This window comes from Bison bison, unplaced genomic scaffold (assembly GCF_000754665.1).
Source record: "Bison bison bison isolate TAMUID 2011002044 unplaced genomic scaffold, Bison_UMD1.0 scf7180017864146, whole genome shotgun sequence".
Classification (NCBI taxonomy): Eukaryota; Metazoa; Chordata; class Mammalia; order Artiodactyla; family Bovidae; genus Bison; species Bison bison.
Window position 1 is genome coordinate 12,269,936 of NW_011494718.1, and position 23,380 is coordinate 12,293,315.

The following is a 23,380-nucleotide window of genomic DNA, read 5'->3' on the forward strand; positions in this document are numbered from 1 at the left end:
ATACAGGGCCTTTTCCCCGGGTAAGAGATTTGAACTGCAGCTGGAATCAGTGAACGTCAAGTGCAGGAGAGAAAGGAGAAAGGAGGTGGAAAACGCAGCTCTGAGCAGAGGACACCCAGCGCCTTCCAGTCTACTTCTGTCTCTGCTGCTGTCAGGCTGATGGATGGGGAAGCTGGCTGCTCAATGTGGGCTGGGCCTCTGGGAAGACTGTTTCTTTGTATCTTTATTACAGTCCTGGGTTTTCAAACTTGATTGAGCATTGGCTGAGCTATGCTGGTCTGGGGGCAGGGAAAGGTACACTTATACCCATCCTCCTCCCCAAATTTTATTATCGTTCCTCTTAGTTACCTGCAGTGGCCTCTGTAAGTTATCACCTCTCTCCCTCTTTCCACCTGTTCCTTACTATTGATCTCCTGGGTGCCCAGTGTAGGGTACTAAGGCTGCCCTCAGGGATCTCCAGGTGAGACACCAGAGAAGAGATGATTTGGTACCCTATCAAAAGCACAGTGGTGGGGTCCCTGCAAAGGGAATTGCAGGAGAGCTGTGCATGGGACGGTGGTTGGGGGTTGTGCACTGGAGAAGATCACCCGGCTGTGGGAGGCAATGCAGGTTTGGCTGATTTCAAAAATAATTCATACCTTCACATGTGACTTATTTAGAGTTTCTTGCAAACAGAATAGCCTCTAGGTATGGCCAGTGTTTTGGGGGTTATATTTTACTCCCCCAATCCCTGCCCCAGCACCACTGTGAGGTGGAACACAGGCTATTTCATTGTGTTGTGGAAGTCATTCAAGGGATCCTTACTCCATATGTATTAAGTATTTGCTTACAGAATAAATTAATAATGCCTTAGAATTATTTTTTGCTGTTTTAAAAATGCATGTAGGGGCTTTTGGGATGAATTAAAAATTGATTTAAGAGCAGCATTTACGTCTTGATGGTTCCTCTCTCCAAGGAAGCCAGAACTACAACTCGTCTGGTGTGTTTGTGGAGTGGAGGGCGGGGGGTGGGGTCTGCACTGTGTAGGAAATCTGGAGCACGCTCCCTGCTTTTACCTGTCCCTTTAGCCTGTGTGCCGCTCTATGTGATAATGGGGGGAAGGCACCAGGAGCCCTGTGAGTGTGGTCTTTTCCTGTCTGTGTTCGCTGAGACGTAAGAGAATCTCGAGGATTGAAAGAGTCAGCACAGGGACTTTCCTGGTGGTCCAGTGGTTAATAGTCTGCCTGCCAATTCAGAGGACGTGGGTTCGATCCCTAGTTCTGGAAGATCCCACATGCCTCGGGGTGGCTAAGCCTATGTGCTGCAACTACTGAAGCCTGAGTGCCTAGAGCCCACGCTCTGCCACAGGAGAAGCCGTCTCAGTGAGAAGCCTGAGCGCCACAACTAGAGAGTAGATGTGCGGCAACAAGACCCAGTGCAGCCAAAAATAAATTAAAAAAGAGAGAAAGAAAGGAAGTTTAAGCACAGTCTAGGGCCCCAGAGATTCAGGCCTGTTATTGGAGGGTCCACCTTCATTCCTGGGCCAGGCCCTTGATGTAAAGGAACTGGCTATTGGACGTAGTGACTCATGCCCTGAGGATGAGGTCTCCTGCCTCACCGAGCGTTCCGGCCCCTCCTTGGCTGAGGAGCCCCCGTCTGTGGGTCTTCTGGGTTAAACATCAAAAACCTACCTCTGGAATCTGCTTCCTGGCTTGGCCGTCCTCCCCATGGGTTTCCCTAGGGTGGAAACAGTGACTGCCTCTGAGTGAGCACTTCAAGTTTGAGAAGGATCCCACTTAGGCGCAGGCGCAGTGGGAAAGGGGCATGAGATCATTTTGTTCTCGTGTTAGTTGCTAAAACCCTTTGTTTTTCTGGAATTGGCTGGCCTTTACTTTTCCTGAGCTCTGAGCGAGAGTTTCCCTGTAAGCTATTGTTTTGAGTCCATCAAGAATGTTGGGCTTGCATGCATATGTGTCGTCCAGTGCTTACATACACACACACACACAGGCACACAGCAAGCTATGCCAGTCTTGAACTCAGGAGAAAGGTCAGAATCCAGAGGGATGTTCTACTTTTGAAGGTGACATATTAGAGAGTGGGTTTTGTATTTTGGCTTTTGCGTTGTTTATTTTTAAAATAAAATTTTTTCATTTTTTAAATAATATTTTTTTGGCTGTACTGATGTGTAAAAGTCTCAGCTGTGGCACGTGGGATCTAGTTCCCTGACCAGGGATCAAACCTGGGCTCCCTGCACTGAGAGTATGGAGTCTTTGCCACTGAACCATCAGGGAAGTCCCTTGCTTTGCTTTTTTGAACTGCAGAATTGAGCTAGGAGAAGAGTAGAAGAGACATAGAGATGAAGAGCTGCACTATTTCCTTTATGGAACACGGTCTACTGTGTGTCTGTCTTCCACAGGGTATGTTCTTGTTCAGTCGTGTCCGACTCTTCACAACCCCATGGACTGCAGCATGCCAGGCTTTTCTGTTCTTCGCTGTCTCCTGGAGTTTACTGAAGCTTACGTTCATTGAGTCGGTGATGCCATCCATCTATCTCATCCTCTGTCATCCTCTTCTCCTTCTGTCCTCAATCTTTCCCAGCATCAGGGTCTTTTCCAGTGAGTCAGCTCTTCACATCAGGTGGCCAAAATATTGGAGCTTCAGCTTCAATCCTTCCAATGAATATTCAGGGTTGATTTCCTTTAGGATTGACTGGTTTGATCTCTTGGCTGTCCAAGGGACTCTCAAGAGTCTTCTCCAACACCACAGTTTGAAAGCATCAATTCTTTAGGACTTAGTTTTCTTTATGGTCCAACTTTTACATCTGTACATGACTATTGGAAAAACCACAGCTTTTGACTATATGGCCCTTCATCAACAAAGTAATGTCTCTGCTTTTTAATACACTGTCTAGGTTTGTCATAGCTTTTCTTCTAAGGAGCAGGCATCTTTTAATTTCATGCCTGCATTTACCATTTCAGTATTCTTGCCTTGAGAACCCCATGAACAGTATGAAAAAGCCACCCCATGAACAGTATGAAAAAGCCACAGGGTATGGGTGTAGGTTATTCCAAACTGGGTTAAAATGTTATGTGATGTCATGGTGTCAATATTTGGCTGTTGTAACTAAAAAATCAGAGCTTTGTCTGTTAGTGCGTGTGTGCATGCTAAGTTGCTTCAGTTGTGTCTGACTGCTGCTGCTGCTGCGTTACTTCAGTCGTGTCCAACTCTGTGCAACCCCATATATGGCAGCCCACCAGGCTCCCCCATCCCTGGGATTCTCCAGGCAAGAACACTGGAGTGGGTTGCCATTTCCTTCTCCAATACATGAAAGTGAAAAGTGAAAGTGAAGTCACTTAGTCGTGTCCGACTCTTAGCAACCCCATGGACTGCAGCTCACCAGGCTCCTCCGTACATGGGATTTTCCAGACAAGAGTACTGGAGTGGGTTGTCATGCCCTTCTCCAGGGGATCTTCCTGGCCAGGGATTGAACCCATGTCTTTTATGTCTCCTGCATTAGCTTGTGGGTTCTTGACCACGAGTGCCACCTGGGAAGCCCCTCATCTGCTAGTAAGATTACCCTAAGAAGGGTCTTTTTGGAATGGCATGCTCTTGCTCAAACTATTAGGCAAGGAGCATACTTTCCTTATTTGATCAAGATAGTATTGGTAAGTGTGCAAAAGGGATAAGTAAGTGTAAGTAAGTGTTAGTTGCTCAGTTGTGTCCAACTCTGCGATTCCCATGGACTATAGTCTGCCAGGCTCCTCTGTCCATGAAATTTCTCCAGGTAAGAATATCGGAGTGGGTTGCCATTTCCTTCTCCGACAAAAGGGATAGGAATCTAAACATATTGGTCACGACTCCTTACACTGTCTACCTCTTTTTCTGGCCAGTAGATGTCTTGACCGCTCACTGAATGAGCAGAATTCTCACCAGGAGGGTGGAGTAATGAGGCAGCTGAAAGAGAACACGTAAGGCCCCTCCAGCCTCTGTATCCAGCTGAGGAAGGAGATGGCTAAGCAGTCTTGCCAGCTCCACATATGAGTGTGGGCTTTGTTCCTTTCTCAGCGGTTCAGGAAGACTTGCTGAGATTGTTCACAGTAACAGAATGTGCCCCAGGATATAGGCCTGCCAAGCATGGCAGAGGAAGACCAGTGAGTTCACAGAAACTCAACACCAGCATTTCCCAGAGTGATGGGCAGCGTCGGAGGTCAGCGTGGCCTCAGCCCAGAACAGCGGACTGTCCCAGGGCGTGGACTTGTTTTAAAAAAAAAAGACTTATTTATAGATGGTGTCCCAGGGGCCAGAGCTGGTCACTGTTCCCTGGTGGGCCCCACCCTCAGACCATTGCTGGGCTCAGTGCAGTTTTACTGCTGTGTCTTGAGCTGGGGCTGAGATGACAAGTCCTGGAGAGCCTTGTCCCTGGCCTGAATCTCTCTGTAAGGAAGATTGCTTTACTCTGTGACATACATGGAGAATAATATATGCAACGTATAGGAATAATCTGAACATCTGGGAAGCCTACAGCCAGGCTAAGAAATCAACATTACGAATATCTCAACAAAAAAAAATCGCCCCCTATCACCTCAGAGTTATGATAAGCATCTCGGTTTTTCATTTTAACTGATCCTTGGTACCTTAGTATGCATTCCTAAGTCATGCAGATGTTTGTTGATTTTTGTTGTTGTGTTGTTGCAGCCATTTTAATTTATTTATTTTTGGTTGAAAGATAATTGCTTTACGATATCATGTTGGTTTCTGCCATACATTGAAATGAATCAGCCATCAGTATACATATGTCCCCTCCCTCTTGAAGCTGCCTCCCACCCACCACCCTCTCCCACCCTTCTAGATTGTCACAGAGCCCCGGTTTGACTTCTCTGAGTCACACAGCAAATTCCACTGGCTCTTTTACATATGGTATTATATATGTTTCTGTGCTATTCTTTGTTGTTTTGAAGAACTGAGTGCCAAGTGCAAAACCAGATTTGGGAAGGTCCCTGTTGATACTGTTTGGCAAAGGCTCCCGGGCACAGCCAGGGCCTCAAGAACAGTTGTTAGCATTGCTGGCTGCAGAGTCATACTCTCCATCCTAAGAGCTGCACGAAGCCAGTTTTCTCACTGGTCCCTGCCCTTGTGTATCACTTTGTAAATGGGACTGTCACTCATGACCCTCTTTACCAAGAGCTTGTACAAATTTCAGAGAGAAAGATGAAAAGGGATTCCTTGTTTTAATTAAGCCAGGGTCCTTAGCCAGAGGTACAGAGAAATTTCTGTGAAAATTTGAAACTGAATCTATCATGTCCTTCTTCTGGGGGAGAGGGTTCATCATATTTCCAGAGGAGTTTATGGACCCTCCTGCCCTGTAAGGATCAGGAACCATGTGGTCAGTATGGTAGGTTCTGTTTTTTTGTTTATTTTTGAAAAATGAATCCTGGGACTGTTGAACATTCTTTGAAATATGTATGAGTCTGTGTGTGTGCAAGTCTGCACTGACTTTTTATCAGTGAACTTGCCTAACTTGGGAAAGGGAACCCCCTTGGTTAGTTGTGCCCTGGACTGTCCAGGGCAGAATCTTTGACCATTCTGTGGGTGGCCTACCAGGCTTTGGATTTTCTCTGAAATCTTAATCTTTTACTCTTGACCCAGAGTAACTGAAATGCTAAAATGGGGGGAAAAAACTGGAATGGTTGCTGTAGTTTCAAAACAAATGACCTCACTGCCTAAATTCCACTTCATGCAAAAGAAACCCTAACTTTCATCCTTATAAATAATAACGGACCTTTGGGGAAACAGACCCAGATACCCCATTTAGTGTAGGTGGGGGCAGATTTGTCACTGTTGAAGTAAACTCCCTGGAAACAGAACATGACTATTGTTACACCAACTTTGTAGTTATTTCTTAAGAGATGGCAATTTAAATTTATAATGACTGACATTCATTTTTTCAAAGTAGGCGAGTAACTATGCTTTGTATAAGCTGACTTAATGGGAGGTACTTTCAGCGTGTTTTAGCAATGTAGGGGATTTTCAGAAGTCTTCCAGCTGAAGAGTTGAGTCTTATCCCATCACTGCCTTTTCATGGATGAGTTGATGGAAGACGTGCATGGTTAGGTGTGATATGCCCAAGGTTACATTGATTTGTCAAGGTCAGTTGGAACTAGAACCCCAGGGGAAGAGGTAACGGTTTACATAATTATGTTTTAAATATATAATTAGACGATAATTCATTAAAAAAAAACATAATTAGAAGTGTCATTTTTTTTAAAGACTTGGCATTTTGATCATCCATTTTATTTTAACAAGACAGCCCCCTCGTCTTTGAAGTGTACCACTTCTTATGGTCTCCAGGCATGTCCCTGGAATGTTCTAGTCTCTTGGGTCTATAAACCTGATGTATGGAAGAGAAGCTTTTGTGTTTGTTCTGTGCTGTTTATATCTCATAAATTCAGAATTTTTAGGTCTTCAAGTTTTTCTCCAAGGTTTTTAGGTTTTTTGTCTTGTACTCAAATATGAACAGTCCTGGGGTTTTTCTTTTTCTCCCTTGTTTTCTTTTGTTTTTGAAGAAAACCAGGAGTTTTAGTTTGGCTCTTCAAAGTCTTTGGGGATAAAGGAGAGAGAACTCGGGAAACAATTAAGATCTGGAACTGCAGGCTGCTTTGTCTGTCTGTTAAGAGCCAGAACAGATAAGAAAAACATTTATTTAGAACCCAGGTTTCTTGAAGGAAGGTAATTTACAGGTAAACTTAAGCTTTTTTATAGACTTGCTTCCTCGATTCCCTTCCTGGCTTAGCCTTTATACTCTGCTGATTTTAGACAAGGCCTGTTGTCTTTTCTAAGTGTTGGCTTTTCTTGTCTGTAAAGAGAGGGGCTGGGCCTGATTCTCTCCAAGGGCCCTTTGCAGCCCTATGTCTAGACTCCATATCGGGGGATTTGCAGAGAGACTGCTCTGGAGCTGCTGCTGGTGGGCCGGTGCTTCTGCTGGCGCTGAGGGCAGAGGAGTTTGCCGTATCACTGCACAGCGCTCTGAGACCACTGGCTCCGAGGGGGCACTTTGCTTTTCTGCTCTTTATCATCTGAACCCCGTCAGTGTCATTCCATGCTGAGACAGTGTTGCTTACTCACTAACGTGGCCACCTGCACTGACTCCTGTCGTTTGTCTCCTTTTGGCCAGCGTGCTGTTGCAGGGTAACATCTGGACTGAGCTCCTGGACCCTTGGATGCTCGGCTGCAAGTTCCTGGATCGACTTGGAGAAAACAGTGAGTAATCTCCATGTCTCTGCTTGGGATTCTGGGCTGGAGGGGCTGTGGCCAGGAAACAGAGTCTAGCTGATGGACTGCTTCCCTCTTCAGCCCTCCTCTGGCACACCCTCCTCCAGGAGCCATGGAGATGGCAACTGTGACTCCAGACACGGCCTTCCTGACCCCAACTGTCTTACAGTCGGGGACCTGCTGAATGTGCCTCCTGAGAGCTGCTCTTTTCTACCATCAGAGCCCAACTTATGGGTCTTTTTAAAATAATTTTTTTCTTTTCCCTTTAGTTTCTTAGTTCCAGGGTTCTTTTAAAAATTAAAAAAAAATTTATTTATCTATGTCGGATCTTAGTTGTGGCACACAGGATCTTCATCAAGTCATGTGGGATCTTCCATTGTGCCTCACGGACTTTCTAGTTGTGGCTCAAGGACTCTGGAACACATGGATTTAGGTGCAGCTTGCAGGCTTAGTTGTTCTGCGGCATGTGGGATCTAAGTTCCTCAACCAGGGATTGAACACATGTTCCTTACATTGCAAGGCGGGTTCTTAACCATTGGACCAAGAAACTTATGAGTCTTATCTATCCTTACTGGCCTACAGCCAGAGACCCTCTATGTTGCAAGTGTAGGTGCTGACCTGTAGGGCTGACATCCTCTTCCCAGCATGTGCCTGCTCATCCATCACAGCGTAGCTTCATGCCGCCCCTGATGTGAGCTCCTGTTAGAGAGGCCTCCACTGACAACCTCGTCTTTAGACGCCTCCTCCCGGCCCCCAAATGTCTCTGAGGCCCATGCTTGCATCTTTCTTTGCGCTTAATACAGGGTAAGTTTCTTGAGTCACTTGGTAGACTACCCATTCATCTGTTCATCCATTCAACGAATATTGATTATCTACTATGTGCCAGTGGCTAAAGTTGCCTTTCTTCCACAAAGAAAGGAAAAGACTGAGTGAAAACCTGAGTCAACAATCACAGTCCATTCTGGCTATACTTTGTTCTAAATACTCTCAAGCACTGTCACCCTGGCATCTAGTTAAAAGGGGGACCCCGATGGGGTAGGTCTGGGTGGGGCTTGTGAGCCTGTGTTTCTCACAAGGTCCAGGTGATGCTGAAGCTGCTGATTTGTATCTCACACTTGGAGAAGAAAGGTCTAAGGGGATCCTGATGCCCACGAGACTTGTCCTTGAGTGTGACTCTCGGTGAACTGCCTAGGGTGTGTGCCTGCAAAACCCTCAGAGACCCTGCGGGAGTTTCTCTGGTGGGTTCGTCTCTTGAACGATGTGAGGCTGAGTGGTTTGAGATATGAGCCTGACCAGGGAGTATGGGAGCCTGTTAAGTTACCCTCACCAGAGTCTGAGCTCGTATCTCCTTATACTGTGTTATGGTGTTGTCAGGGAAATCCTCCCTTTAAGTTCTGCACTTTTCAGATTCTTGAGGTAGAATCCTATGAGGTCTCTGCCTCGTAGGATGAGTGTGCCTGTTTTGAAGTCAGCATTTTTGAAAACACTGGGGCTGTTTCTTGTTTTTCAGAGCAGGCTGCCTCAGCTAGGCTAACGCACTTAAGTGGGTTGTTGAGAAGAGAGACTATATTGGAAGCAGAGAACTGACCACAGAAAAAGCAGGCAGAGAGAGGGTTCAAGGGGCTGTTGGGGAGGCTCAGGATGCAGCTGCCAAAGAGGGCGTCTTGAATCCAGCTGGTGAACTGGCCCTGGGCTGTTCTCCCGAGTGTTGCTGTTGCCGGCTCAGCACTGCTGTACAGCTGCAGTCAGGCCTCTCAAAAGTCGTGTAGTTTTTACAAAGAGCCAGACTGATTTGCCTCTTGGGTAGTTAATAGTTCCAGTGGCCGTTTATGGAATACTTACAACATACGAGGTTTAAGGCAAAGCACTTGGCACATGACCTTGTGCCTTAGGCCTCCTGACGACTCACGAGGCAGGTAGTGACCATTTCATAGAGGACAAGATTGAGGTCGGGGGTGAAGGCAGTTGCCTGGGATCACGTAGCAAGTAAGACGAGGGTCCGGCCTGGTCTGCTGGACCTTGGGCAGGGTTTTCTCTCTTCTTTCTTTCATCACCGGCATGACAACTAGAAAGAGAACTTTACTACTGGTGGCAAGACTGAATTGCTGATTATTTGTGCTGTTTTTCTTCCATCTCACCCTCATTTTACCCGTAGAGGGTATGACCCTGCCCTGTGTATCAGCTTTAAAATATTGCTTCTGTAGCACTTTGGCCTCTTGAGTTATAGAAGGAACTTGGTCATTGCTTCGCAGAAATGAACTGGGAAGAGAAAAGTGCACTGGGGAGGCTGGCTTTTCATCCCACCCCTGCTGGCTCCCGCCAGCCTCCCCAGTGACAGGTCTCTAGGGGGCTTGCGTAACTGCCTTTAGCCCTAAGATTCAGGGCTAAAACTTAATCCTTGATGGCTCCTGCTGGAGGCAGAAGGTGAGAAGTCAGGTTGAAGGCATTTTTAAAAACATTTTAATTAATTTATTTTTGGCTGGGTGGACTCTTCCTCTGAGGCGTGTGGGATCTTAGTTCCCTGACCAGTGCTTGAACCTGCATCCGCTGCATTGCCAGGCCGATTGTTAACCACTAGAGCACCAGGGAAGTTCTGATTGCATTGTTTCTGAAGACCATTTTCTGATCACTGTGTGGGATTCCTGTATCTGACCATTTCCAAATAACCTCATTCTGCTCAGGGTTATTTTGTCTATTCTGTATCGGGTACACAATTCTAGAGTTTATGAGTTTTAAGTTTTGAATGAGGTTTCCGTGATTTTGGCTTCATATATATGCTGAGTTTGTGTATAAGCTGAAAAGTGAAACAGAATGAAGTCACTCAGTCGTGTTCAACTCTTTGCGACCCCGTGGACTGTAGCCTACCATGCTCCTCCGTCCATGAGATTTTCCCGGCAAGAGTACTGGAGTGGGTTGCCATTTCCTTCTCCAGAGGATCTTCCCGACCCAGGGATCAAACCCAGGTCTCCCGCATTATAGGCAGATGCTTTACGTTCTGAACCACTGAATCACTCACCAAATGCAGAATTAGGTTGAATCCCTATAACTGGGTTTTCGAAGCAAGGTGTGCACTCCTATTCTCATGTTTTAGGCAATGGAGGAACTGTACTGTTAGGCTTGTGTTGCAAAGTCTGTGTTACCAAGTTCATGCCTGTACCTCCCCACCGGAGTGGCAAGGTGGGCCCGCCCACCCATGAAAATGTAAAATTGGATCTTGGAAGCAGCTCCTCCTCACTTCTTTAGGCTTTTGCATCCAGAGTTAAGGATTCGGAGCGAGTGGGAGCTGGATTTACCTCCTTGCTCTGTAGTGGGTAACCTTGGGCCCGAGAGCGTTTACCTGCACTTTACATTCTCATACTGGCACCAATGTCTAGTGGCTTCTATTTTCTGGACTTGTTTCCTCAACAGTGAAAGGAAGGAGGTGAGACGAGAGAGTGGTTTTAGCTATGATGTTCTTTGAGCACTGTGTATTCATCCTGGCCATTCGCTCTTCGGAGATTAGCTGAAGTGCCCCTTTCCCCTGCTGTCTGGCTGTATTCCCTCTGGTCGAGCTCTTTGCTCGTGTCTAAAGCCAATTTCTTGGTCTGTAGAAAAGAGCCCCTGAGGACAGGGGGATTATGCTTTATCTATCCTGTATCCCAGGGCCCAGCACTCAGCCTTAGGCTCAATAAACATTTGTTAAATGAACCCAACAATGTATTTTCTCTCTTCCATTGGCTTGTCTAAAGCCAGTGTATCAGAAGAGCAATGGCTTAATAAGCACTGCTGATGAACCCCTGAGCAAACAGGCTGCTGGTAACAGTAGTCAGAGGAATCTCTGGTAATTGCAAGCCTTAACAGGTAAACACAACAGTAAGTGTTTCCTTGCCTTTTGTGGACTTAAGTTCTCCTCTCTGGGTTCTTCAATTATGTTCAGTAATAGGGGAGAGGCTGGATGAGGGTCTTAAAAAAAAAAAAAAAAAAAGAAGAGTAAGTATACTCTTCCTGTAACAGGTTTTGCTTATATTTCTTTAAAATGTAATGTACTTTACAAAGTTACAAAGATAATTTACAACATGTAATTGAAGAAGAGGAGTAAAAATTTTGTAGAAAGAAAGAGAATGGCTCCCCCTTTAATGACATTCTTCCCTTCAGGTAAGCCCAGTCAAGCTGTCCAGCCCCTTGGACCTCTGTTTCATGCTATAGGGTTGCCAAATTTGGGACTATCTCCCCTTTTTGTATCAGATATACTTAAAAATTCACAATGTAATACATTTTAGGATGCCGAAGGATAGACACAGACCTTCAAATGAAGCAATAAACAACATTTGGATACTTTGTGATTTGCGGTTCTTCCCGCCTCTGCCTCTGCAGGATTCTCTCAATCTCCCTCATTTCAACATGCCAACCCTAGAGCCAGCATTGCTCCCAGGGCACGTGGGGTTTGGGGCACGGAAGGATTTCGCCCGCAGCCTGTGGCTGACTACCCAGAGGCACCCCTATCCAGCCAACTGGGATGTTCTGATCTGTTGTATGACCTTGTCTGCAGTTGTGGGTCTATGGTGACTTCCAATCCCAATGCTTTCTCTTATTTGTCACCCTCAGGGGCATGTTTCTCTTTATTAAAAAAAGAAAAGCCTAAAAAAGCAAGATGTCTAATTAAAGGAATGACTGACTGGGGATTTGGCAGTTTTTTTTTTTTTTTTTTACAACTGTTCCCTCCTTGCAGACAGAGCCCTTACCTGCTTTAAGAACAATAAAGGATACTGTTGACACCCTTTGCTCTTTGTGAGAAGGGAAGGTATTTTCAAAGTGGTAGTAGGACTCTTTATACTCCTGATATTATTTAAAAAAATGAGAAAACATGTTTTCTCCTTTTAAATTAATATGGTATAATAATCTGTGTAGTATATTTTAAAAACTATTATGGACACACTTTCCATGCTAAAAAAATCGACCCTATATTGAAAGACCACATATTATTATTATTTTGTTGTTGTTGTTAATTGTTGTGTTTTATTTTTTACATGAAGATGTAAGTTTATGAGCTTTCATTCTCTCATTGCTGGCTGGGCTTCCTACCCTCCATCTCCCTACATTTTGTTAATACTGTAGTGAGCATTTTTAAAATATTTATTTGTAGACCATGTGGCATTTCTGTAGACTCTTGAGGTCAGAAGCTATGCACCTTTAAAAATTCACCTTTAAGAAGATCAGATACTCTTAGGTGCCCAGTGACCTAAGAGCTGTCACTAGCACAGAATGTTGTTAGTCCTGAAAATTTGTCATTTTGAAAGCTTCATATATAGAGGACTTGAAAAAGAATTATTGCCATGCCAGGTTTAGGAGTTTCTAGGGCTTCAAACAAAGTCTCTGAGTAGCAAGGTTGCCAGGATGTCTTTTCTGGTTCTATGTTTCAGCCTTTGAGGCCTCACCTCCGGACTTGCCGATTCCTCCCCGCAGGCTCCTTTTCTCTGCATCTTTCTCGTTCTGTTTGTACGCAGTGGTGCTGTTGATGGATGCTCCGGAGCGTGTGTTGCAGCACACGGGAGAGGGAAGATGTGGGTCAGGTTGGAGGCGGCTGCCTTCTGCCCAGGCATTTGTGGGCTCACCCCCTTCTCCAGTTCCCCACCTCTGCCCCTGCTCAGAGGGAGACTCTTGGGCAGATTATCGTGGCCGTGCTGGGCTGTCTGTGGCCGGGGTCTCCCGGGTACCCAGAATGACTGTGTGACGTTTCAGGAGCACTTTCCTCCAAGGCAGAGCCATGGTCCTGCGTTGTCATTTGGCAGGCATCTGTGGCAGATCTTGGTTTAACTGGAGTGGGTGATGACAGGATGATAAAAAGGTGATCAAATTCCCCGTGGCTGAGCTTTGTTGGCCTGCCCATCCTAAAACAGGCTTCTTCCTTTTGTAGAGCAGCCGGCACCCTATCTGGCCAACTCCTGCACCATGGTGCTTAAAACAGACTCCCTTTTGGGCCAGAACCATTGCCAGTACAAGTCCCTGGTATCTAGGTGCTCTCTGCTTTAGAGGTGATAATCTCTATACTTGAATAGACCCCCTGGGAAACCCACCTGGTGGCCTCAGTTTTGAGTAGATGCAGCAAAGATTGTCAGAAGGAACAACAGCTCCTTGTTCCTAGGTCTGTTCTGATGGACTTTGACCTCTTGTCCTTGGAACTGCACTTGCAGGGGGCACACACACTCTCCAGCTCTTAGGAGAATAAAGAAGTGGAAGCTACAAATAAGCTCTGCTCAAAAAAACTACCGTCTTCACTACAGCCACGAGGCTTGTCATAGGCCTTTCTAGTGAGACTGCATCAGAGTTAGGACAGTAGCTGTCTTCCCCAGATGTTTCATTCATTGTAAATATTTCCGTGATAAGAAATACCCTCAAACACCCTCCTGAGAACAGAGGCAATCAGTTTAAGTAGCTCCCGTGATGTAGCTGGAGCGCATCACTACACCCATGGATTATACTTGGCAGCGTCTCCTTCAGCCAGCTGCATGGCTCCCAGGAGACAGCAGGGCAGTTGCATAGGGAAGATGTTAGAGAAGGGAGGTGGGGGTTGGGGGGCCTTGTGCAGCAGCTGAATTTCCAGGGCTGGGTTTGGGCTTTGGTGCCTTGAGGTCAAAATCCAGCTGCTGCTGCTTGGACCTGCAGTGGTGAAGATGACTCAGAAATCTGGAAGGAGGCCATGGTGATTTCACTACTGGATCTGAGACAGCGCTAAAGCCCTCTGGGGTGGGCGTGGTTTTTGGGGGAATGTTTACTGATCAAGCGGATACAATGTGGATGCTGGTGTTCTGGGCCCTGGGGTTTGCCAATTAGTTAGTAACTTGGGAGACATTTTATTTTTATTACTAAAAAAAGAATGAGTTCTAGTGGCAAAATACAAAACAAGGGCATGCATGCTCATGCTCACTTGTGTCTGTCTCTTTGCCACCCTATGGACTATATATAGCCTGCCAGGGGCTCCTCTGTTCATGGGATTTCCCAAGTGAGAATACTGGAGTGGGTTGCCGTTTCCTCCTCCAGGGAACCTTCCAGACCCAGGGATCAAAGTCATGCCTTCTGAGTCTCCTGTATTGCCAGGCAGATTCTTTACCACTGAGCCACCTGGGAAACCCACAAAACAAGGGCGGATGATACCAAATAAATTCCATCTGACATGGAGGTTGTTGGTTTTGTGAATTACTTACCTTCAGAGAACTTATGGTCAAGGGCCAAGGTTTCTCCAGGGGTGCCCCAGGAGTTCTACTGACCCCACTTCTCAGAAAGGATGAAAACCCTCTCATTTCCAGAGGAGGGAATAAAGTCCGTGTTAGTTTTCTAGTGCTGCTGTCACACATGGCCACAAACTTGGTGACTTAAAACACCATAAATATATTTGATTTTACAGTTCTGCAGCTGAGAAGCCTGATACGAGTCTCAGGAGGCTAGAATCAAGTGCTCTGTTCCTCCGGGGGCTCTAGATCAGCAGTCCACAGCCTTTTTCACAAAACCAGTCCCCAGGGACTGGTTTTGTGAAAGAGTTTTTCCATGGACCAGGCAGGGGGTAGGGATAGTTTTGGGATGATTCAAGCGCATTACACTTGTTGTGTACTTCATTCCTGTTATTATTATCACATCAGCTCCACCTCAGATCATCAGGCATTAGATCCTGGAGTTTGTGGACCCCTGCTCTAGAGGAGAATTCCATCTCTTTGCCTTTTTCAGGTTCTAGAGGCCACCTGCTTTCCTTGGCTTGTTTCTCTCCATCTTCAAATCCTGCTACATTTTGATCTTCCGCTGACCACAGCTGGGAACGGTTCTGTGCTTTTATGGATCTTTTTGACTCCACTGGACCCACTTGGATAATCCAGGAAAATCTCCCTACCTCAAGGTCCTTAAATTAATCCCATCTGCAAAGTGCATTTTGCTATGTAATGTAGCATGCACACTGGTTACAGAAATGAGGACATGGACAACTTTGGGTACCATTATTCTGTCTCCCTGCAGGTCAGATGAGAGTGGTAACTTACCAGGTTTTCACTGAGGTTCGTAGTACAAGGATCCAGGTTTCCTGCCTGGTCAAGGCCCAGGTCTTTTCCTTCTGGCTGTTTGCCACAGTGTGTCGTGCCTGGTAGAGGTTGAGTGGTCTCTGTTACAGGCTGCACCCTTTGCTGCAGCCAGGTTGTCCCTGGATAAGAGGCTGTGGGTATGAGAATAGACGGAGCCATCCCTTCTTTGGTGGAAACAGGGCGGCAGCTTGGGAGCAGGAGAGGGGTGGGTGGCTGCACTCCCCAGTCTACCTTTGTGGGCAGGAGTTCATGGGGACTCTTAATCTTGTTGTATTGATGGTCTGTTGCCAAGAAACAGACACAGTTGAGGTGGCTAAAATGAAGCGGGGGTGGGGTGGAGTTGTGGAGTTGTTCAGTGCAATTGCTGATTGCAGCCAGCCTTTATTGAACGATTGCTGTGTGCCGGAGACATACCCACCAATGTGCTCTTTCGTGCTCTGAGACATTTCTGCCCAGTAATTGCTGATTGCAGCCAGCCTGTATTGAGGGATTGCTGTGTGCCTGAGACATAACCACCAATGTGCTCATTCGTGCTCTGAGACAGTCCTGTCCTGTGTCACCACGTCCTCCTCATCAAAACCAGACCCACTCCTCTGCCCACTCTTTATGCGGAGCCCTCGTACCTGAAGTTGCCTTCTCTTCTGCTCAGTGTTCTCACCTCTTCCTGGCTCAGTTTCAAATTCCTGGGAGATGAATTGCAATGGTTGAGCTTGGCCAGATATTGACTTCGAGGTGGAAGAGGGGCACATCACCTGGGTCTGGGGGTGGGTGGATGGTGACAGGTGCTTTTCCTATGGGATGGGGGCCTTGCCTTATTCAACCAGTGTTACTGTAGAAATACTTTGCAAGTGGAATTTGAATTTATGTTGTTTTAAAAAGTTTTATTTTAAAATAAACTTACAGAAAAGTTGCCAGAGTACAAAAGAACTCCTGTATAGTCTAACCTTCATTCATCAATTATGACTATTTTGCTTCATTTGCTTTATTGTTCCATATTGATGCCTATTATCTTTTTTGAACCATTTGAAGTTACACATGTCAGCCACTTGACCTCTAAATAGCTTCTGCATGTCTTTCCTAAGAACAAAGACATTTCCTCTTTGTAACTATAGTTTAGTTAGTAAAACAGAACATATATAACATTTTCCCCAATCTGCATATCTTTTTCTTTAAAAAAATTGTTTTCAAATTAATTTTCATTGAAATATAGTTGCTTTATAATGAGGACGTATAACATTGATGTCCTATTGTTGAATATACAGTTCATGCCCCAATTTTGCTACTTAAGACAATAACATCCTTTATGGCCACTCTTCCCCTGACCTAGGATTCAGTCCAGGATCGTGCTGATTTTATTCAGTTGTCACATCTCTGTCATCCTTTTAATTAGGAACAGTCCCTCTGCCTTGGTGTGTGTGTGTGTGTGTGTGTGTGTGTGTGTGTGTGTGTTTGATGGCATTGACTTGCACTCTTAAAAAAATGTCAGTTACTTCCTAGCAATTTGGATTTGTATGATAATTCCTCACTAGGAGATTCCTCATGATTGGATGTGTTTCTGTCAGGAATGCTACATAAATGATGTTTTGAATCTTTCTCAGTATATCACGTCAGAAAGCACAAGATGTCTTTCTGTCCTACACTAATCTTAGCCGCGACCCTTTGGTTAATATTGAGCTTGTATTATTTAATCTGTGTTTCGCAGAGGAGGTGAGCATGTAAAGAGGACCACACCCTCCTTTAAAGGGAAGTCTGGTTTGCAGGTGCTCTTTGTACTTGGGACTTGCCTGAAGTGGGCACTCGCAGGGTTTGCTCCTGAATGCAGGTGAAAAGGCTGATGTCCTCAGAACCCACTTATAGGAAAAACTTGCCTGAGGCAGGAACAGAGCATCCTCTCTGCCCTGTGGCAAGAGTAAATCCTGGAGACAGAACTACAAAAGCCTTGTGAACCCTGAGTTCCCTTTGACTCCATCTGACTGTCCTGCCTGTCTCCAAATTATGTAGGAGTGGAAAGGATCGATGAGGATGTGGAGAAATCTCTTGTTTACATGTGTTTGACAAATGCAAAAGATGATGATCCAGGCTGCCGCCACTGCATTCTTCTTTTCATGATCTCTTCTGACATGGATTCTGACATTGAGCCGATTGGGTCTGGTTAGCTTGCATGGTGTTGAATATCAGGTGGGTAAGCTCTTGGACTGATTGTGGGATTCTTAAGACCTAGGATGGTTGCTCCCAGCTCATTAAGCAATCATGGGATTCCTTGTAGATGTGACTCAAGACTCAGGAGACTGCCACGTGGGAAAGATGTGCTGTTTAGAGCTCTGGGCATTTCAGTTTGTGGCCAGCATTACCTTTTTTTTTTTTTAAAAAAAAAAAACTTATTTGGTTGCATTGGGTCTTAGTTGTAGCACATGGGATCTTAGTTGCCCGACCAGGGATCAAACCTGTCTCCCCTGCATTGGAAGAAGGATTCTTAACCACTGGACCATTGGGGAAGTCCTTGGCAATATTACCTTGATTAACGCTTATTCTGCTTCAAACTTCTTCCACTTTATGCGCTGTTTCCTGTTGAATATTTGACCTTGCTGACCCCTAGAGCTGTTGATCCCACTTTTTATTAAGAACAAACTACATAGCAACAGGCAGTCTAGGGTCAGTAAAATAAGGTACAAAATAAGATAAAAAAACAGGGGGAAAAGTACTTTTAAAAGTGAAATATAGTCAGTCAGTTAATTCAGTCGCTCAGTCGCGTCCAACTCTTTGCGACCCTATGAACCACAGCACGCCAGGCCTCCCTGTCCATCACCAACTCCCAGAGTTCACTCAGACTCATGTCCATCGAGTCGGTGATGCCATCCAGCCGTCTCATCCTCTGTCGTCCCCTTCTCCTCCTGCCTTCTATCTTTCCTAACATCAGGGTCTTTTCAAATGAGTCAACTCTTTGCATGAGGTGGCCAAAGTATTGGAGTTTCAGCTTTAGCATCATTCCTTCCAATGAACACCCAGGACTGATCTCCTTTAGGATGGACTGGTTGGATATCTTTGCAGTCCAAGGGACTCTCAAGAGTCTTCTCCAACACCACAGTTCACAAGCATCAATTCTTCTGCGCTCAGCTTTCTTTATAGTCCAACTCTCATATCCATACATGACTACTGGAAAAACCATAGCCTTGACTAGATGGACCTTTGTTGACAAAGTAATGTCTCCGCTTTTTAACATGCCATCTAGGTTGGTCATAACTTTCCTTCCAAGGAGTAAGCGTCTTTTAATTTCATGGCTGCAATCACCATCTGCAGTGATTTTGGAGCCAAAAAAATAGTATGACACTGTTTCCACTGTTTCCCCATCTATATGCCATGAAGTGATGGGACCAGATGCCATGATTTTAGTTTTCTGAATGTTGAGCTTTAAGCCAACGTTTTCACTCTCCTCTTTCACTTTCATCAAGAGGCTCTTTAGTTCCTCTTCACTTTCTGCCGTAAGGGTGGTGTCATCTGCATATCTGAGGTTATTGATATTTCTCCCAGCAATCTTGATTCCAGCTTGTGCTTCCTCCAGCCCAGTGTTTCTCATGATGTGCTCTGCATATAAGTTAAATAAGCAGGGTGACAATATACAGCCTTGACGTACTCCTTTTCTTATTTGGAACCAGTCTGTTGTTCCGTGTCCAGTTCTAACTGTTGCTTCCTGACCTGCATAGAGGTTTCAAAAATACTCATGAGTAACAGTACATCTTGACTATTCTACCCAGTATCCTGCTAAATATTGGAGAGGGGGAACATATAAAGGAATATGACACAACCCCTGACCTCAAGGATGTTGCCCTTTTCAAAAAGGAACTGTTATAAAGATTAAACTGATTTATGAATTCATTTTTTTCTTAAATAGTGTTTTGATTTGTTCCAGGCAGTTGTAGTGCCTTAACTTATTTGTGGGGTTATCACTGCATGACTTAGAGCACATTTGTCCATGTCATCAGAAGAATTGTGATGGCAGACCTTCACTACATCCCAGAGACAGATGCTTGGGAAAATAAATATGCCTGGCCATATATTCCCAGGCCATATATTCAGGCTGTGCTTATGCCTGAATTTGAGTAAAAATTATGGACAGCCTTAGGGCAACTAGATTTGGAGACAGTCCATCTTTCCTGCTGCTGCTGCTGCTAAGTCACCTCAGTCGTGTCCAACTCTGTGCGACCCCATAGACGGCAGCCCACCAGGCTCCTCTGTCCCTGGAATTCTCCAGGCAAGAATACTGGAGTGGGTTGCCATTTCCTTCTCCAATGCATGCATGCATGCTAAGTCACTTCTGTCGTGTCCGACTCTGTGCAACCCTATGGACAGCAGCCCACCAGGTTTCCTTGTCCACAGGATTTTCTAGGCAAGAGTACTGGAGTGGGCTGCCATTTGTCCATCTTTCCTAGAAGAATGTTAATAATTTAATCCCTTGTTTTGTGTCTTGGTATCAGCAAAAGCTTCTCTGAGTTGTTAATATGTTCTTAAGTTTTAAAGACACTGATAGAGCATCATTTGATTTTCTGCCTATGGTATTTTTGTATGAGGAAGGGGCTTTGGCCAAGTAAGCATGACTTTCTTTTTATAGGATCCTCTGTATCTAATGTAGAAATGCTGGATAAATGTGATCTGGTGGTGGTTGTGATGGGGAGTAGGTGTTGGGGAAGGTGTGGGAAGGGAAGGTGAGGCTGATGGATGCAAACAAAGATGTCCAGAAAATGTGAAGAATAAGGTTTTGAGAAGAGCTAGGATAGATGAAAAGTAATACGCTGAAGGGACTTCCCTGGTGGTCCAGTGGTTACGACTTCATCTTCCAGGTCAGGGGATGTGAGTTTGATCTCTGGTTGGGAAGCTAAGATCCCACATGCCTCACAGCCAAAAAACTCAAACATAAAACGGAAGCAACGTTGTAACAAATTTAATACTTTTAAAATGGCCCACATCAGAAAGATCTTAAAAAAAAAAGAACAAAAAACCCTCTGAGAATGTAGTGGTGGTTAGTTTACTTTGGGATCTTCCAGGAAGGAGGAATTCAGGATTAGCAAGTTTTAGCTAAGTGATTGAGCTTTCCTTCAATTACAGGTGAGACTACTGTGTTTTTTTGCAAATGTCTGAAGTATCTTGTATACTTTCCCACTTAAAAAGGAGTAGATAAGTATCACAGTTTTATCTTTTCCCCTCTGTGACTCAGGATGCTGTGCTGACTTCAAAACCCTCCAGACTGATAAGAGTCCTTGGGTTGTTCCCCTCTCTCGTATCTCATTTGACCATCTGCCTCAGGAACCCCATGTGGGATGTTGGTTCCTGGACCAGGGACAGAACCCGTATCCCCGACACTGGCAGGCAGATTCTTAACCCCTGGACTACCAGGGTAAGTGCCCCTCTGGTGGAATTGGTGTAATCACAGAGAACATGGCCACTTTTGAAGCCTCTGGTGATTTGAGGTGGTGCTTTGCAAAGAGTGCGCTAGCCGAGGATGATGCTCTGGCCACCTTCTCATTGTGTGACATTGGAGCACTCGGATTGTTTGTGCCTTCCTGTTGGGGTAGAAGAAGGATCAGAAGTCTGCATTTGCCTTGTGTTCCCTTCTGCCTCCTTTGGGACGCTGGGTTAGGATGTGTGTAGTTTGTAGCTGGAGGGTCCAGTTCATGGGTGTAAACCATGATCTGGGAAGTCTGATCTCTGAACTGCTGTTGGCCAGCTGCAGCACTGGTAACTCAACAGTAAACTTTCATCTGATAATCTTCGATTGTGTCAGAGGGCAGAGCCATACTGCCCGACACGGGTCACCCAGATCTGGGTTCAAATGTTACCTCACCATCTAATGGCTGCATGAGTGCAGGCCAGTTAGAGAGCTCCTGAATTGCAGTTTCCTCACCTGTGAAATGCTGGGAACCCATCCACCTGGTAGCGTTGCTGTGAGAAGGGGACTAAGCAAGATAATGCAGGTAAAGCCTCCATCCCCATGTCTGGCTCATAATACTTGTACAATAAGTAACTGTCTTCCCATCTACCCTTGGCTTTTTTTTTTTTTACAAGTATAGGTTGAATTTGAGCATATTATTGTCTGGAGTGAATCTGTTCTAAGCTTGCCTTACCAAAAGTTCTCCCATATCTACCCAGCATCACCCCTTTACTCTCCCACATTATAAGGCCCATCACAGAGTGGCTAAATCAAACATCTAAGTAAACAGCACTGAGCCTGCTTGTCTGCTAGAAGGGAGGATCCTGGTGAGGAAGGTGGCATTTAGATCTGCCTGAATTAGGTGTGCAGCTGCCCTCTGTCAGGGTAATACTGGGATTCCTTTATTTCCAGGAAGACAAATGGTAGGAGGCCAAGGGACAGCAGACCGGCCAATAGGTGTCACATGCATTTTGATCCTCAGTGTTTGTAGTTAGCATCTTCAATTATCCCAAGGGCCCTGAGACCCCCTGGGTCTGTGTGTTCCCTCATAGTTGGGGTGGGCATGGCCGGGGAGGGGGGCGTGCCTCGGCCCTGGAGCCTTTACTAAGGGCTGATTCTCCCTAGGACTGAGGTCCTGAGCTCTTGGCAAAATTAAATTACAGTCTCTGCTTATGGCTGGACCTCAGCTGGCAGGGTCTTGGGGGTTTTAAACAAAAGCATGCGCCTCTCCAGAAGTAGATTAGGGAGATGTCCATTCAAGCAGGGGATTTGGATGTGTTAATTCTCAGAGCAGGTATCTGATTGCGAAAAGGACTGCGCGACCTTATTTAGAAAAAAGGTTGCACTCTGTTAACCTTTATTCCCTTAAGAAGGAAAAATCATTACATGGCAGAGGTTCAGGCCCCATAGGAGATTTTCTGGGTGATTCTCCATTTTAAGAGTCATGCTTCCACAGATGGGATAAATTGTCAGGAACCTCTGACTGTCCCCATGGTGTATTTTTTTGGTTGGAGGGGAAAAACATCTTTATTTCTTTCCTATCCTAGGCTTTTGTCCTTTCCTTCCTAGTCCTAGCAGATAAGGATAAAAAAAAATTTTTTTTTTTAAAAGAGGAAAAAATACATACATTTGAAAAGACATTGCCCTGTCTCCTCCCCCATCTCACCTCCACTCCCCATCCCCCCTCCATGCTTATTGAATACTAGTAAATGGTAGTCGATTCCCAGCAGATTTGCTGCAAGACAGCTGTGCAAGTGATGGGCCCCTGACAGCCAGGCAGTTTGGTTCCTCCCCTGAGCCTGCGTCACATGCCACCCCATCCTGCCGCCTTCCCCAGCCACTCCACTCCCAGCTGAGCCCTCCTCCCTCTCTGTTCCTCTAAGGCTTTTGACATCTGTTTCCAAGAACGCAACATGGGCTAAAGCAGAGCAAGTGACATGGAATGGGAAGACCTGAGTCCTGACGCAGGCCTCACCGCCTCCTAGCTGCCACTGAGCCTGAACCTCCTTCACTGCACTTGCAGTTACACTGTGCTGTCTGGTCTTCCAGCTAGAAAATGGAAGTCCTGGAGGACAGGATGTTGTTCATCCTGTTATTTCCAGTTATTTATCCAGTCATTCATTTCTTTATACAGTTACCTTCCTAGGACTCAAGATAGAAAGATGAACATGCTGTGTGTGGCACGTGGTAGGAATTGCAAGCTGCTGCTCCCCCGTCCTCCTTTTTCTCATTTGAGTGATATGATCCATGTTGAGGGAGCTTTGGATCTTTCTCCCCAGAGCATTAAATAGAGAGGAGGAGGACATGGCCTTGCTTATTGACCCTGACTACAATACCTAGTGAAAGTGAAGTCACTCAGTCATGTCCAACTCTTTTCGACCCCATGGGCTGTAGCCTACTAGGCTCCTCCGTCCATGGGATTTTCCAGGCAAGAGTACTGGAGTGGGTTGCCACTTCCTTCTCCAGGGGGTCTTCCCGACCCAGGGATCGAACCTGGGTCTCCCACACTGCAGACAGACGCTTTACCATCTGAGTCACCAGGGAACCCCACTGAGATAGCATATTAAAAAGCAGAGACATTACTTTGCCAACAAAGGTCCATCTAATCAAAGCTATGGTTTTCCCAGTAGTCATGTATGGATGTGAGAGTTGGACTATAAAGAAAGCT

General features: G+C 45.6%; 1 protein-coding gene across 9 annotated transcripts in view; it reads left to right on the forward strand.

Moving 5' to 3' along the window:
- TLN2 (talin 2) overlaps positions 1-23,380 on the forward strand; it is a 499,482-nt gene that overhangs the window by 83,776 nt on the left and 392,326 nt on the right. For 7 of the 9 annotated variants that reach the window (XM_010840783.1, XM_010840793.1, XM_010840795.1 and 4 more), the window contains exon 2: positions 7,151-7,236. The exons of 1 other annotated variant lie outside the window; for it this stretch is intronic. The gene's annotated coding sequence lies outside the window, so the exon portion shown is untranslated. Of the gene's footprint in view, positions 1-3,008; positions 3,029-7,150; positions 7,237-23,380 lie in introns of those variants that run through there. One more of the 9 variants, XM_010840787.1, reaches the window with a different exon arrangement.